The sequence below is a fragment of the Artemia franciscana genome, unplaced genomic scaffold, assembly GCF_032884065.1.
Source record: "Artemia franciscana unplaced genomic scaffold, ASM3288406v1 Scaffold_1298, whole genome shotgun sequence".
NCBI lineage: Eukaryota > Metazoa > Arthropoda > Branchiopoda > Anostraca > Artemiidae > Artemia > Artemia franciscana.
Genome location: NW_027062785.1, coordinates 72,131 through 85,582, shown reverse-complemented (window position 1 = coordinate 85,582; position 13,452 = coordinate 72,131). Strand labels below are relative to the sequence as shown.

Below are 13,452 nucleotides of genomic sequence, written 5' to 3'. Positions count from 1 at the left end.
ATAATAAAGGGTAACGAACCTGGGGAAAGCTTTCTTTCCATTATTAAACAGAAGGAGTATTTCAGTTAGAAACTTCTGGAACAATTCCCAAACAAGGTTCCATGATTGCTTCTTGGCGCAAAAAGGATTGTCTCCGATTTGCTTTAATCCCTATGAAACATCACGATTTGGAGTAGCAAATGGTAAAAAGCTTTAGGATACTTCATTAACCATGGAAAAACTTGTTTTTATTTTATAAAGGAAAAAGTTAACCATGATTTTTATTTTTCCTGTTGATTTAAAAAGGAATTTCTAGGAGAATTGTCTGACAGTCTACCTTTGACTGACAGAAAATCAAAGAAAAAGCTGCCCACAAACTGTGGCTCAATCTTACTCTTTAGGGATATTAAATAGGCTGTGGTAACAACCTTAAATTTCGGAGCGACTCGGACTAATAGTAACTTAACTCGAAATAAAAAAGAATTTTGATGTAAAATCGTAAAAAGAATAAGTACTTGTATGAAATACCCCCTACCTAATATTCCTAATATATGTTTCTCTGACACTCAATCCTAATGAAATGTACCAAAGTTAGATTTAAGTAAAATGCTTTAGAAATAAATTTGGGCTTATATTTGCACATTATTTTTATATTTGTAAATATTTGCACATTATTTTTATATTTGCAAATATTTGCACATTATTTTTTATATTTGCAAATATATGCACATTATTTTTATATTTGCAAATATTTGCACATTAGGGGGAGGGGTAAAGTATAGCGAGTCTCTTTCTCTGCTGCTCAAACCTAATCAAATATCAATATGATGAATATTTAATACGCTATTAACCAAATTACGGAAACTACAGAGGTACTTTATCCCCCCCCCTACTGTGGAAGTATTTATCTCAAATTTGTTCGTGAAAAAAAATCGAAAAAAAAACGTTATATTTAGGTTCTACCTAGATGAAGAATATTAGGTAGGGGGTATTCCATACAAGTACCAAAGATTTTAAGCTCATATTTGCATAAACTAGAATTTTGCTTTTTTTTCAAAGAAGAAAGGTATGTATCTTTTTTTATTTTGAATTGTTATATATTAACCCTAGGAGTGGTTTTATGAAATCAAAAATCCTAAAAGTTTAAGTGATAGCACGTTCGAACGGAAATCAATAAGTCAGGAGAAGCTAAGAGTGTAAGTAGGAACTTTCAGGGAAAGATTAGTGCGATGTTGAACGAAATTTCAAAACACTACGTTCGTCAAGGGTTTAAAAAGGGTATACATGCACTGTCTCAGCAACTTCAAAGGTAATTCGAAGCAGGTATTAATGGAAATTTTCAGTTAATGGCCAACTGGCTGCTGAACAAAACCACACTATATGCATCCATATGGTTAAAAGGACTAATCTGCAAATCATCAGGAAATACTAAGGATATTATTCAAAACTTTTAGGGTATGTTGATAATAATGTTGAACTAAATTAAAAGAAAATATATTCGTTTATGTCGTCAAAAAGACGCACCTGCAATTTTTCAAGAACAGCTTACGGTATTCAATTGAAATTGAATTGTGTGTTGAGAAAAAATCAAAACGCACTTTGTTCTTTCTTATTGTCAATAGGTTGCTTCTGCGACATCTCAGGAGTAAATAAGGATGCTATGTTAAAACTCTTGGGGAATGTTGTGGGGGATACTGAACTAGATCATAAGGCAACAAGTGCATCATGATTTTCAAAAAGGCACATATACAATAGCTCAGAAACAGCTAAGGGCATTAAGTTAAAATTTTCCAGGATTTTTTTCTTAGGGGAGGGGTATTGAAATAATCGAAATACATAAATTGTAAGTTGAAACTTCAGTGTTTTTGTTTTGATTTGGTTCATCAAATCAAAACAAAAGATAGGCATCAATTTTGTAGAAAATGTGCTCCTTTGCAATATCTCGGGAATGGCTACGATTATTAAGTTGAGATGTTCAGGAAATGTGGAGATTTCCATTGAACGGAATGAAAAACACTGATATTTCGTCATGCTATCTAACTGACATCTAGATATTGTTTTCAATAAAGCACAAATGAAATTCTGGTCTTTAGAAGGCTTAGGGGGCGTTATCTCCACTCCTGTTAGTAGTAGTTTTTGTTCGGTTTAAGATTGACTTGATTATTTTTTGCAATAGCTGTTCGTATTTTGTCATTTATTGATAGCGGCTTATATTTGTTTTAAACTTGAATTAATAAAATACTTTATTTCTAATTGTCTTTTGTTTCTTTACTCTCTCACGTCTCTTTACTTTTATATGAAAAGCTTCTTTTGTTGAGAAAGTTCGTTTTAAATTAACATTCTTCCTTAGCTAAAACCATCTTCCTAAGGTTGTTATTTCCTAAGGTAAAACCACCAAAGCCAAATGGATTTTTTTTTTGTTTCAGGAAAATTATATACTAAAATAAAACTGGATACCAATCTATGGAAAATATAGCAGGGATCTATCTGTACAATGTAGTTTTTTATCTCCGTACTTCGGGTCCAAGATAAATTATCTTCATTGTTTGGAACGGAGAAGATTGGTCAAAACCAATATAAGAAAGTGTTTGATTATTAATGGTTTTATAAAGGTAAGATCATTTCTCCGCGCTTCTCCCCCTAAGAAGATGAATAACAAAATACAGTTTGCCAAGAAAACAGTCCCAAAGCTTTCTTGTTACCTTTGGACTCATGGAAGTTCAAAAAAGGTAATTTGTAGGACAGCTAAACGAAACATTAAACAATTTTGGTTTTTCAAGTTTTCTAATATACTGACCCTAAGACGATTTTTCTTAGTTTAAAACTTTATTATACATCATGAAAAACAAAAAGGACTGACAGTACAAAGACGTTAAAGGTTAAAAAAAAATCAAAGCTGACTCGGTTTCTTATTTATATCATGGTTGCCCTCGCAGGAGCGACCTGGTAAATAACAGATCCTACCCTATAGTAACCCAAAATATAAAAACGTGTTTTGAAAAAAGTGTCTTGAAAAAAGACTCGCACTTTGAACCAAATAAGGGAATGGTAGCTATTATTTCGATGAATATTAATGTTAAAAGTGTGTAGTGAAAAGAAACTATTGGGGTTTTGAAAAAAATTCAGAAATCCTTCAAAAATAGACTCGCATCGAAGTGAAAACTATATCTGTGGAATTACCATAGCCGAAAAAATTATTGGTAAAATTCTAGTTAATTGAGTTCTTGCTATCTCGGAAAGGGTTTAGGTTAGGAAAACGAAACTTTCAGAGATGGGTCGAAAGGCTAAAGTATGTCCCGGGAAGTTATTTTAAAGTATCCACCTTCACTCCTTCTCCCTCTAGAGGGCCCTGAAATTTGCCTACATGACAGGTCTATACCTATTGAAATTTTGGGTAAAATTCTAGTTAATTGACTTCTTGCTATCTCGGAAAGGGTTTAGGTTAGGAAAATGAAACTTTCAGGGATGAATCTACAGACTAAAGTATGTCCTGGGAAGGTAATTTGACGACTCCACTACTCCACTACTCCACTACTTCTCCCTCTAGAGGGCCCTGACCTTTGATGACATATAAAAATATGTGTGTTATAAAAGTGAAACCTTGAAAAATCGATCTTCTGCTTAATTGAAGTACAACAAAATTGTTCTCACTTCATAACTTTGCTCAATTCCATTTTATAAGGTTTTAAAGATATGCAAATACATTTCCTAAATTTAAAAAAAAAAAACATTGATATGGCTCAAAATTCTACTCAAATAACAGGAATTGCATTTTCAGAACTAAAGGCAGAGAAAAAGCAACTAGTAACTGAAAATTAAGGCAAAATGTTGTTTTGTCAAAATTTCAATAGGTAGACCTGTCATGTATGCAATTTTCAGGACCCTCTAGAGGCAGAAGGAGTAGAGATGGGAACTTTAAAATACCTTCCCGGGACATACTTTATCCTGTAGACCTATCTTTGAAAGTTTCATTTTCCTAGCCTAAACCCTTTCCGAGATAGCAAGAAATCAATTAACTAGAATTTTACCAAACTATTCAGGAGAACTACAGTGCCCTATCTTGAGATAATGGAAAATCACTTTTTCCCATTTCCCACAGGATATTTACCCCAAGAGTCACTACATTGGGTGGTAGATAATTTGATTGTCACGAAGATTTATCAGTGTTTTTTATCTGTCGGAGGCAACGTTGCTATACATGCAAGTTAAGGTAAAGGATATTTTAATTTATTTTTAATGAAGAAAAAAATTTTGTTTTTTTTTAATCTAGGAGGATATCTAGGCAAAAGTTGCCCCACATCAAAAAAAAATCTCTCTACGGCCAAACAGTTATTCAAAACAATAGTTTAGCTAAGGACAACAAGTTTTATCGTCTCTTAAATTGAAGGAAATGCTTCTGAATACTAGATTAACCTTGCAACAGAACTGTCCGGGAACTTGGGTAGCCCTACGGATTCAGGTACTTTATCTTAAATATGGCAGATTAAGGTTTCTCGTGGTGAGGTTTCAGAACTTCCATCCCTGCTCATATTTAACACCACGACTTTCAACGACATTTAGCGACCAACTTTTTTTTATGTATAATGTTTCTTTCTAACTTTATGAAAAATAGGGAAAAGTGCAGCTAAGCTTCTTTGAACTAATAATCTGTCAATCTGAGACCAGCGTTTTTTTTTAAATTAGAGCTTAGTATTTTCCTGCCTAAATGCGATTTTTCCAATGAAAAACCCAAAAAACTAGGCTTTTTGATGAAGATTGCACTTCCCCGCTAAAAACATTGGGGTAGCCTACATAAAAGATTCCAAGCCTCTATATCTCAACCAATCAATTTGTTTTATCACGATCAAAGGGCAGCGGATTTTTTTTTGCTTTCATTAGATATGGTGGCATTACTTTTGTAGTTGCAAAACATTTGGTTACGTATTTTTAGCTGTTACAGTTCTAGTACCCCTATCAGAAATGAAAAACGTCTGCAGTATCGCTATAATAGACTTGCTGGTAAGACCCCTGAGCCACTAAAGCTCGCCTATAGTCCCAACTCTACAGCCTGAGACTTGTACCACTTAAATGTCAGATGAATAGAACTTGGAAGACGGGTTTTTTATACTTGAATTCAAATCGTACTATTTAATGTGCGTGTGTAAAGAATTTTGGAAACTGGTTAATTGACATCTCTGATCGAAAATTATCATTGTACCTGCAACCCTGGAAAGTTTTTCTGTAAGTAATTTCGAATTATATGTGCTTGAACTTTTTAATATATCCTTTAAGGACATCCTTTTTTCGATGTATAAAAATATATTTCTACATTCACACTTAATTGAACGAACAATATTGCTTAAGCTTAGCACTGGCATGTTAAGCTTAAGCTGTCTCTCATAATCACCTAGCTTCGTGAAAGCTTTGAGCAAGGCCACATCTTTCAACCCGTTTGATCCTGCACACAGGGGTAAAAACATTGACATGTCTTGCACGTGTATATCTTGAACATGTGAACGTGTATATCTATTTTAATCTTTTGAACTTGGTGCCGTGGATATCTTTTTGTCTAATTTGGTGATCTGAATGCATACCTTTGCGTGCGTAAGAGGGAAAGCTAATCTAGGTTAAATGTATTCTTAATATTCTAAAATTTTAAATTGACATCTAGCATGAAGACAGATAAACATGCTGTGTTATGACAATGGGGAAATTTAACGATGTTATTTTCAAGTGAAATACTTTTAAAGTTCATATATAAGCTTTTAATATCTTGATTGAAAGTTTTTCTTAAGAGAATTCTAAGTCTCATTGAAATCAGACCCTCCTTTGCGTAATTTTTTAATTAAAGCTTTTAATATCTTGATTGAAAGTTTTTCTTAAGAGAATTCTAAGTCTCATTGAAATCGGACCCTCCTTTGCGTAATTTTTAGGAACTGCCATGACTGTACACATTACTAATATTATAACGGGGCCCATGAGAGCATCCATGAATGTGCTCCCCGGTCCCACCTGCAAGGGACCTCCAGTGTCCCTCCCCATTTATAACTATAAACTTCAAAAAGTTAAAAATAATTGTGAAATCTATGAAATTGCAAAGATATTAAAGAGTCGTACACACAAGGTCAAGAGGCAATTGCTTGTTATTTGGCAAACATTTAACTCTGATTATGATTCTTAGGTAGCAGTTGAAGATATACACAATGCTCAATGACTTCTATGTGACATTCATGTCCAACGTTTTTGTACCACTCTACAATGGTTTGAATAAAACAAGTGATTTTTAGACAAAACTCTCCCCGCCATAAAATTCAATGGTGATTATGGAGGTGCTTTTGTCGATTGTATTCTCAAAAATACATGTGATCCTGTGAAAAAATTGTACATATGACCACAGAAGAGAAAATAATGAGGAATTCTTTCACAAGACAATGAACCAACAAAACCTATTTGAATATTTCGGCCCTATATCTAAGGGCCATCTTCAGCAAAGAAAATAATAAACAATAAAACACTTACAATAAAAGCTCTCGGCTAAAAATCCATTTTTTTTTTAAATAGCCTTGGCATCATTACTTCTTAACGAAAAGTTCATCCAGGACTGTGTGATAAAAGCTAACATTTTACAAGCTAACAAGGTTCATTCATTGAACTAAATGCATTTATTAAAAATTGGAATAATTTCTTATTGCGATATTTGCCTTCTCTGCAGTTAATCTTGTAGTTCTTTTGGGATTGATATTGTTTTTAGTCATTTCTGTTTTTGTTTTATTTTAAATTATGTTATTTTCTATAATTAATCAAACAGTTCGTGGTAACAACTGTAGTAAGGAGCGACCCGGCTCAATAGTAACCGAAACTCTAAAAAATGAAAACTCTAAAACATACCAGTAGTTACATCAAAAGAATCGCATTTTTATGCTGATTTTAAATATATAGGTTTCATCAAGATCAGTCACACCCATCAAAAGTTACGAGCCTGAGAAAATTTGCCTCATTTTAGAAAATAAGAGGAAACACCCCCTAAAAGCCATACAGTCTTAACAAAAATCACACCATCAGATTCAGCGTATCAGAGAACCGTATTGCAGAAGTTTCAAGCTCTTATCTACAAAAATGTGGAATTTCACATATTTTGCCAGAAGACAAATCAATTTTTGTTTTTTTGTTTTGTTTTTTTCCAGGGGTGATCCTATCGACTGAGTGGTCCTAGAATGTCACAAGAGGGCTCATTCCACCGGAAATAAAAAGTTCTAGTGTCCTTTTTAAGTGACCGAAAAATTGGAGGGCACCTAGGCCCCCTCCAACGCTCATTTTTTCCCAAAATTCACCAGATCAATATTCTGAGAGAGCCATTTTATTCACCATAGTCGAAAGACCTAATAACTATGTGTTTAGGGACGACTTACTCCCCCGCAGTCCCCGTGGGAGGGGCTGCAAGTTACAAACTTTAACCTGTGTTTACATATAGTAATGGTTACTGGGAAGTGTACAGACGTTTTCAGGGGAATTTTTTGGTTTAGGGGGGACAGTTGAGGGGGGTTATGTGGGAGGATATTTCCATGGAGAAACTTCTCATGGAGGAAGAGAATTTCAATGAAGGGGGCGCAGGGTTTTCTAGTATTATTTGAAAAAACAATGAAAAAATAAATATGAAAAGTTTTTTCTACTGAAAGTAAGGAGCAGCATTAAAACTTAAAACGAACAAAATTATTACGCATATGAGGGATTTACCTCCTGGTTATACCTCACTCTTTACGCTAAAGTATTTTTAGCAATTTCAATTATTTATTCTACGGCCTTTGTGATTCAGAGGTCATTCTTAAGGAATTGGGACAAAATCTAAGCTTTAGTGTAAAGAGCGAGGTATCGACGAGGGTAGAACCCCTTCATATACGCAATAAAAACATACGAATATAGAAGTTCGTTACGTAAGTTAATTCGTAATTTACGTACATTTTTTACCAATGAAAACGTTTGTAAAAATTTAAAAGTTCTAGTTGCTTTTTTTCTAGTTGTTTTTTGGAGGGCAACTAGGCCTCCTCCCTCGCTCCTTTTTTCTCAAAATCTGCCGATTAATTGTAATTAATTAAAATGTGAATTTCGTTTCAATTATTTATGTGCGGAGAGCCAAGATCAAAACCTGCATTAATTCAAAACGTCCAGAAATTAAATAAAAAAACATGTTTTTTAAACGAAAGTAAGGAACAACATTAAAACTTAAAACGAACAGAAACTACTCCGTATATGAAAGGGGCTTTTCCTCCTCAACGCCCCACTCTTTACGCTAAAGTTTCTACTGTTTTAAAAATATAGTTAAAAGAAAGAGTCAAACTTTAGCGTAAAGAGCGAAGCGTTCAGGAGGAAAAGCCCCTTTCATATACGGAGTAATTTCTGTTCGTTTTAAGTTTTAATGTTGCTCCTTACTTTCATTTAATAAAAATCGTTTTTTTTATTTAAAAAGAAATAGATACTTTTGTGAATACACACTCAACCCTGTGTACACAAAACTACTAATAGAAAATAACATAATTTAAAATAAAACAAAAATAGGAACGAATAAATATAAGCCCAATCCCGAAAGAACTACAAGATTAGCTGCAGAGAAAGCAAAAATCACAATGAGAAATTATTCCAATTTTTAACAAATCCAGTTAGTTCAATGAATGTTGCTCCTTACTTTCATTTAAAAAACTCGTTTTTTTTTATTTAAAAAGAAATAGAGACTTTTGGGAATACACACTCAACCCTATGTACACAAAATTACTAATAGAAAATAACATAATTTAAAATAAAACAAAAATAGGAACGAATAAATACAAGCCCAATCCCGAAAGAAATACAAGATTAGCTGCAGAGAAAGCAAAAATTACAATGAGAAATTATTCCAATTTTAACAAATACAGTTAGTTCAATGAATGAACCTTTTTAGCTTGTAAAATGTTAGCTTTTATTACACAGTCTTGCCTGAACTTTTCGTTAATAAGTTATGAAGCCTAGGCTATTTTAAAAAAATGGATTTTTAGGCGAGAGCTTTAATTGTAAGTGTTTTATTGTTTATTATTTTCTTTGCTGAAGACGGCCCTTAGACATAGGGCCGAAATATTCAAATAGGTTTTGTTAGTTCACTGTCTTGGGAAAGAAGTCCTCATTATTCTCTCTTCTGTGGTTGTATTATGGAATGGCAGTGTGGCCTTCGTCATTATGTACACATGACGTAAAGGGATGTCCGTGAGGCAATCGAAATCAAACGAAACTTAAATAATAATACATCCCTAAATAGAGACTTGGGTGAATACGCACTCAACCCTATGTACACAAAATTAATTATAGAAAATAACATAATTCAAATTAAAACAAAAATAGGAACGAATAAAAACAAGCCCAATCCCAAAAGAACTACAAGATTAACTGCAGAGAAGGCAAATATCGCAATAAGAAATTATTCCAATTTTAATAAATACAGTTAGTTCAATGAATGAACCTTTTTAGCTTGTAAAATGTTATCTTTTATCACGCAGTCTTGGCTGAACTTTTCGTTAAGAAGTAATGATTCGAAGGCTATTTAAAAAAAAAAATGGATTTCCAGCCGAGAGCTTTTATTGTCAGTGTTTTATTGATTATTATTTTCTTTGCTGAAGACGGCCCTTAAATTTAGGGCCGAAATATTCAAATAGGTTTTGTTGGTTCACTGTCTTGGGAAAGAAGCCCTCATTATTCTCTCTTCTGTGGTTGTACTATGGAAAGGCAGTGTGGTCTTCGTCATTATGTACATATGACATAAAAGATAGACCACACAATTTGTCAATAGTGATTATTGGATAGGAACAATGAACTCAAATAAATATACCTTCGTCACATTACCACACAAGAAATTTGGTAGTATGAATGATTTGTGTCGTGCTATCAATAGAAGAATCGTCGCTCTTAAAAATGGTGCCTTTCAGTTCAAATATTCAATAGAACAGGGCAAGATCTATATTAATTCACCCATTGAAGGTGAGGAGGCTATTCTCATTGCTAATCTGAGAGATGTTCTTCGTTTTAAACAGAATATAATCAATGGTAGAAGTGCTGGAAGCACTAGTGACATGGATCGTATCATTTTCGCGGACTATCCACCTGGCTTCTCCTCGGATAGTTGTGTATTTCTTTACGCTTCTTTCGTTGAAACATCGAGAGTTGGCAAAAGAAACACCCCCCTCCTACGTGCTCTTGAACAAACAACAAGTCAAGATCACATTCATGATTACAATGAAAAGTATCTTCATTATATCCCTGTAAACAATTCATATGTGGAACTCCGTCAGTTAATAATAAGAAATGAATTTTGGTGATCCTTTAGCAATAACAAAAGGTTTATCCATAATTGCATATCATTTTTGACCCGTTCAAAAGCAATATATCTAATAGAAAAATTGTATGCGTTTGTCCTGATATTCATTGCTAGGCTTCTACTCTTGGTCCAAGACAAATGGGTCTTGGACAATACAATGGATTATTACAAAGTTCGTTCGTAGATGTCAGGCTATGGTCTTGGAAGTTGGTTTGTAAAGCTCTTTCGTGGCAAAAAAATATATTGTACCGGCTTTCGCGGATTTTGCATCCTCTTCACTACACGATTGTGGCTCTGGCAAGGATTAAAAAAAAAATATGTCGGAAAATTTGGGGTCCAATGCATAATCCCTTTGGTGAGCGAATGAAATCTCGACAAACTGGAAAAGATTTAAAAAGGTTGAGAAACACTGCATCACTCATCAGTCTCAACTCAGCTCAGTAACGAAACACATAAATCTTGTCAAAGAAGAAGTAAAAGTAATCACGGACAAAAATTGTTGGATCAAAAAAAAATATCCATTCCTAGGCGGAAATGGCATATCTACCACACAAGGATTCCCATCCATCACTAAATTGGCTACTTAGGTCTACTTTGGCAGTATTAGCAGAGTTTATAATAAGCTTTCTTCTTCATTTAAATTCTCAAAGGTGTTTTCTATAGGGTTATGGCTTGTGAGATGTTTCAAACAGGCTAAATTGGCTACTTAGGTCTACTTTGGCAGTATTAGCAGAGTTTCTAATAAGTATTCTTATTCATTTAAATTATCAAAGGTGTTCTCTATAGGGTGTTGGCTTGTGAGATGTTTCACACAGGCTAAATTGGCTACTTAGGTCTACTTTTGTAGTACCAGCAGAATTTCTAATAAGTTTTCTTATTCATTTAAATTATCAAAGGTGTTTTTTATAAGGTGTTGGCTTGTGAGTTGTTTCAAACAGGCTAAATTGGCTACTTAGGTCTACTTTTGCAGTACTAGCAGGGTTTCTAATAAGTTTCCTTCTTAATTTAAATTCTCAAAGGTGTTTTCTATAAGGTGTGGCTTGTGAGGTGTTGCAATCAGGCCAAATGGGCTATTTATTAGTTAATTATTAGTTAACATGCTAGGTTTTGGTAGAGGACAATAGAGCTTTTTTGTGTTTTCTTTATTTTAGGGTATAAATTAAAAGGAAAGTTATACTTTATTACAATTATTAATTAGTTGCAATAGTTAGTTAATTATTAGTTTGCATGCTAGGTTTTAGCAGAGGACAATAGAGCTTGTATGTGTTATTTGTGTCCTTTACTTTATAGTCTAAATTAAAGTAAAGTTGCAATGCACTGCAACTATTTATTAGTTGCATTAGTTAGTTAATTATTAGATAATCATGCTAGGTTTTGGTGGAGGACAACAGATAGGGGAATGCCCTACAGATAGGTAGACTAGCTCCATAGGAGGCATAGACAAAGTAGGACCTTGTCCCAGTGGGGCCCATAATAGAAACTGGGAAACCCTCCCCTGGGGGTCATAATTACAGGTGGAGGAGGAAGAAAGCTCCTCAAATGTATACTCAGCAGGGCCAACTGCCCTGTTCACACGTCATATGAGTTACAAACCTTCTCCCAGTAATGGGTTAAATTGCATGGTGAAGCAGAACATCATCGTGGGAGGATCCTCTATAGGAGGACAACTGCTGAAGGGCGTAAGATCCAGATTTATGGACAACGGCCTCTGTAAAGGGCTGCCTCGACCCTTTCGGGGTACCTGCAAGACTGGGAAACTTGCGGTCAATTTTTTCCACTTTAGGAGTGGCGCCCCTCGAGGAAATTATAGCCTAGTAAACAACACAGCACTCGTACGGGATTCTGATTATTGGATAATTTTCTGGTCTTGGTTTGTTTTGATGGGCGTTTTCGGGCTGAAAAACCACTTCCTAGCTAATTTATCTACTATGGGCTGCCTTCCCGTAGTAGCATAATATTTGTAGGCATCTTCTAGTAGGCTTCTATCAAGGATTTCGACTCTTGTTGATAGAAGAGCATCGCCAAGTGCTGAAAACCATGTTGTGACCAAGATGGGCCCAGGATTGCACAAGGCCTCCAACTTACTGGAGGTCCCAGGGACTTCTTGCTGTCCGGTTCTAAGCCGGCTTAAGCGCTTCGGTATAGACTTGAGAAGATATGTTGGTCCCCATCCTGCACTGGTATCCAGGATCACTGCTGTTCTTGAGGCCAAAATAATTTCAAAGATTTAAAGAACATGAAAATTGGAACTTGGAATGTTACGACGTTAAAAAATGACTATCATATCGACATTTTGACTGACGAATTCAGACGGTTTGAACTGGATTTATTAGGAGTTTCAGAAACTCACATCCCAGGGGTAGGAAGCTTGAAATTAGGTGACATAGAATTTTTTACTCAGGCAGGAAGGGTAGGGTACACAGACAGGGAGTGGGCTCATGATGAATAAGGAAGCTGCTAACTCTTGTTTAGGCTGGGAAGGTATTAATAATAGAATACTAATTGCTCATTTTATAACTAAAAAGTTTAGGGTATCAGTTATAGTAGTATATGCCCCCATTGAACCAACTGATGGAGATACTAGTGACTCAGATGAATTTTACTTACAGTTACAGGAGCAAATAGACAGGGTACCAGGTAGAAATATGGTGTTTTTACTAAGAGATTTTAATACCCAGTTCGGTAGAAATAGGGAGAGATGGTATCCTAGCCAAGATAAATTTGGTGTAGGAAAAGAAAAGAGTAATGGCTATAGGATTTTGCAATTTTGTAGGTATAACAACCTAGTTATAACCAATACGGTGTTTGGTCACAAAATGGCCCATAAGTTGACATGGTATTCACGTGATTGTAAGACAGCAAACCTTATTGATTATGTTATTGTAAACAGAAGACTAGCAGGATCAATACAAGATACTAGGGTGTATAGGAGTACCGTCATTGATGTTAAAAGTAAAGATCACCATCTAGTAGTGTCTAAGGTTAATTTGAAGCTGAAATTTCGGAAGGGTAACTTCCTCCCGGAAAGTTATGATGTTGGTAGACTTCAGGATGAAAATTTGAGAAAAAAATTCCAGGAACAGTTGAATACTAAACTTGAGGGTTTAAAATTTGACAACGTGGAAGATGGATGGAATAATTTCAGAAAAACAATTTGT

The 13,452-nt window shown here is 34.6% G+C and overlaps 1 protein-coding gene across 1 annotated transcript in view; it reads right to left on the bottom strand.

Moving 5' to 3' along the window:
- LOC136042443 (transient receptor potential cation channel subfamily V member 6-like) overlaps window positions 1-13,452 on the bottom strand; it is a gene marked incomplete at both ends in the record, with an annotated part of 179,332 nt that overhangs the window by 119,231 nt on the left and 46,649 nt on the right. The gene's annotated exons all lie outside the window — the stretch shown is intronic.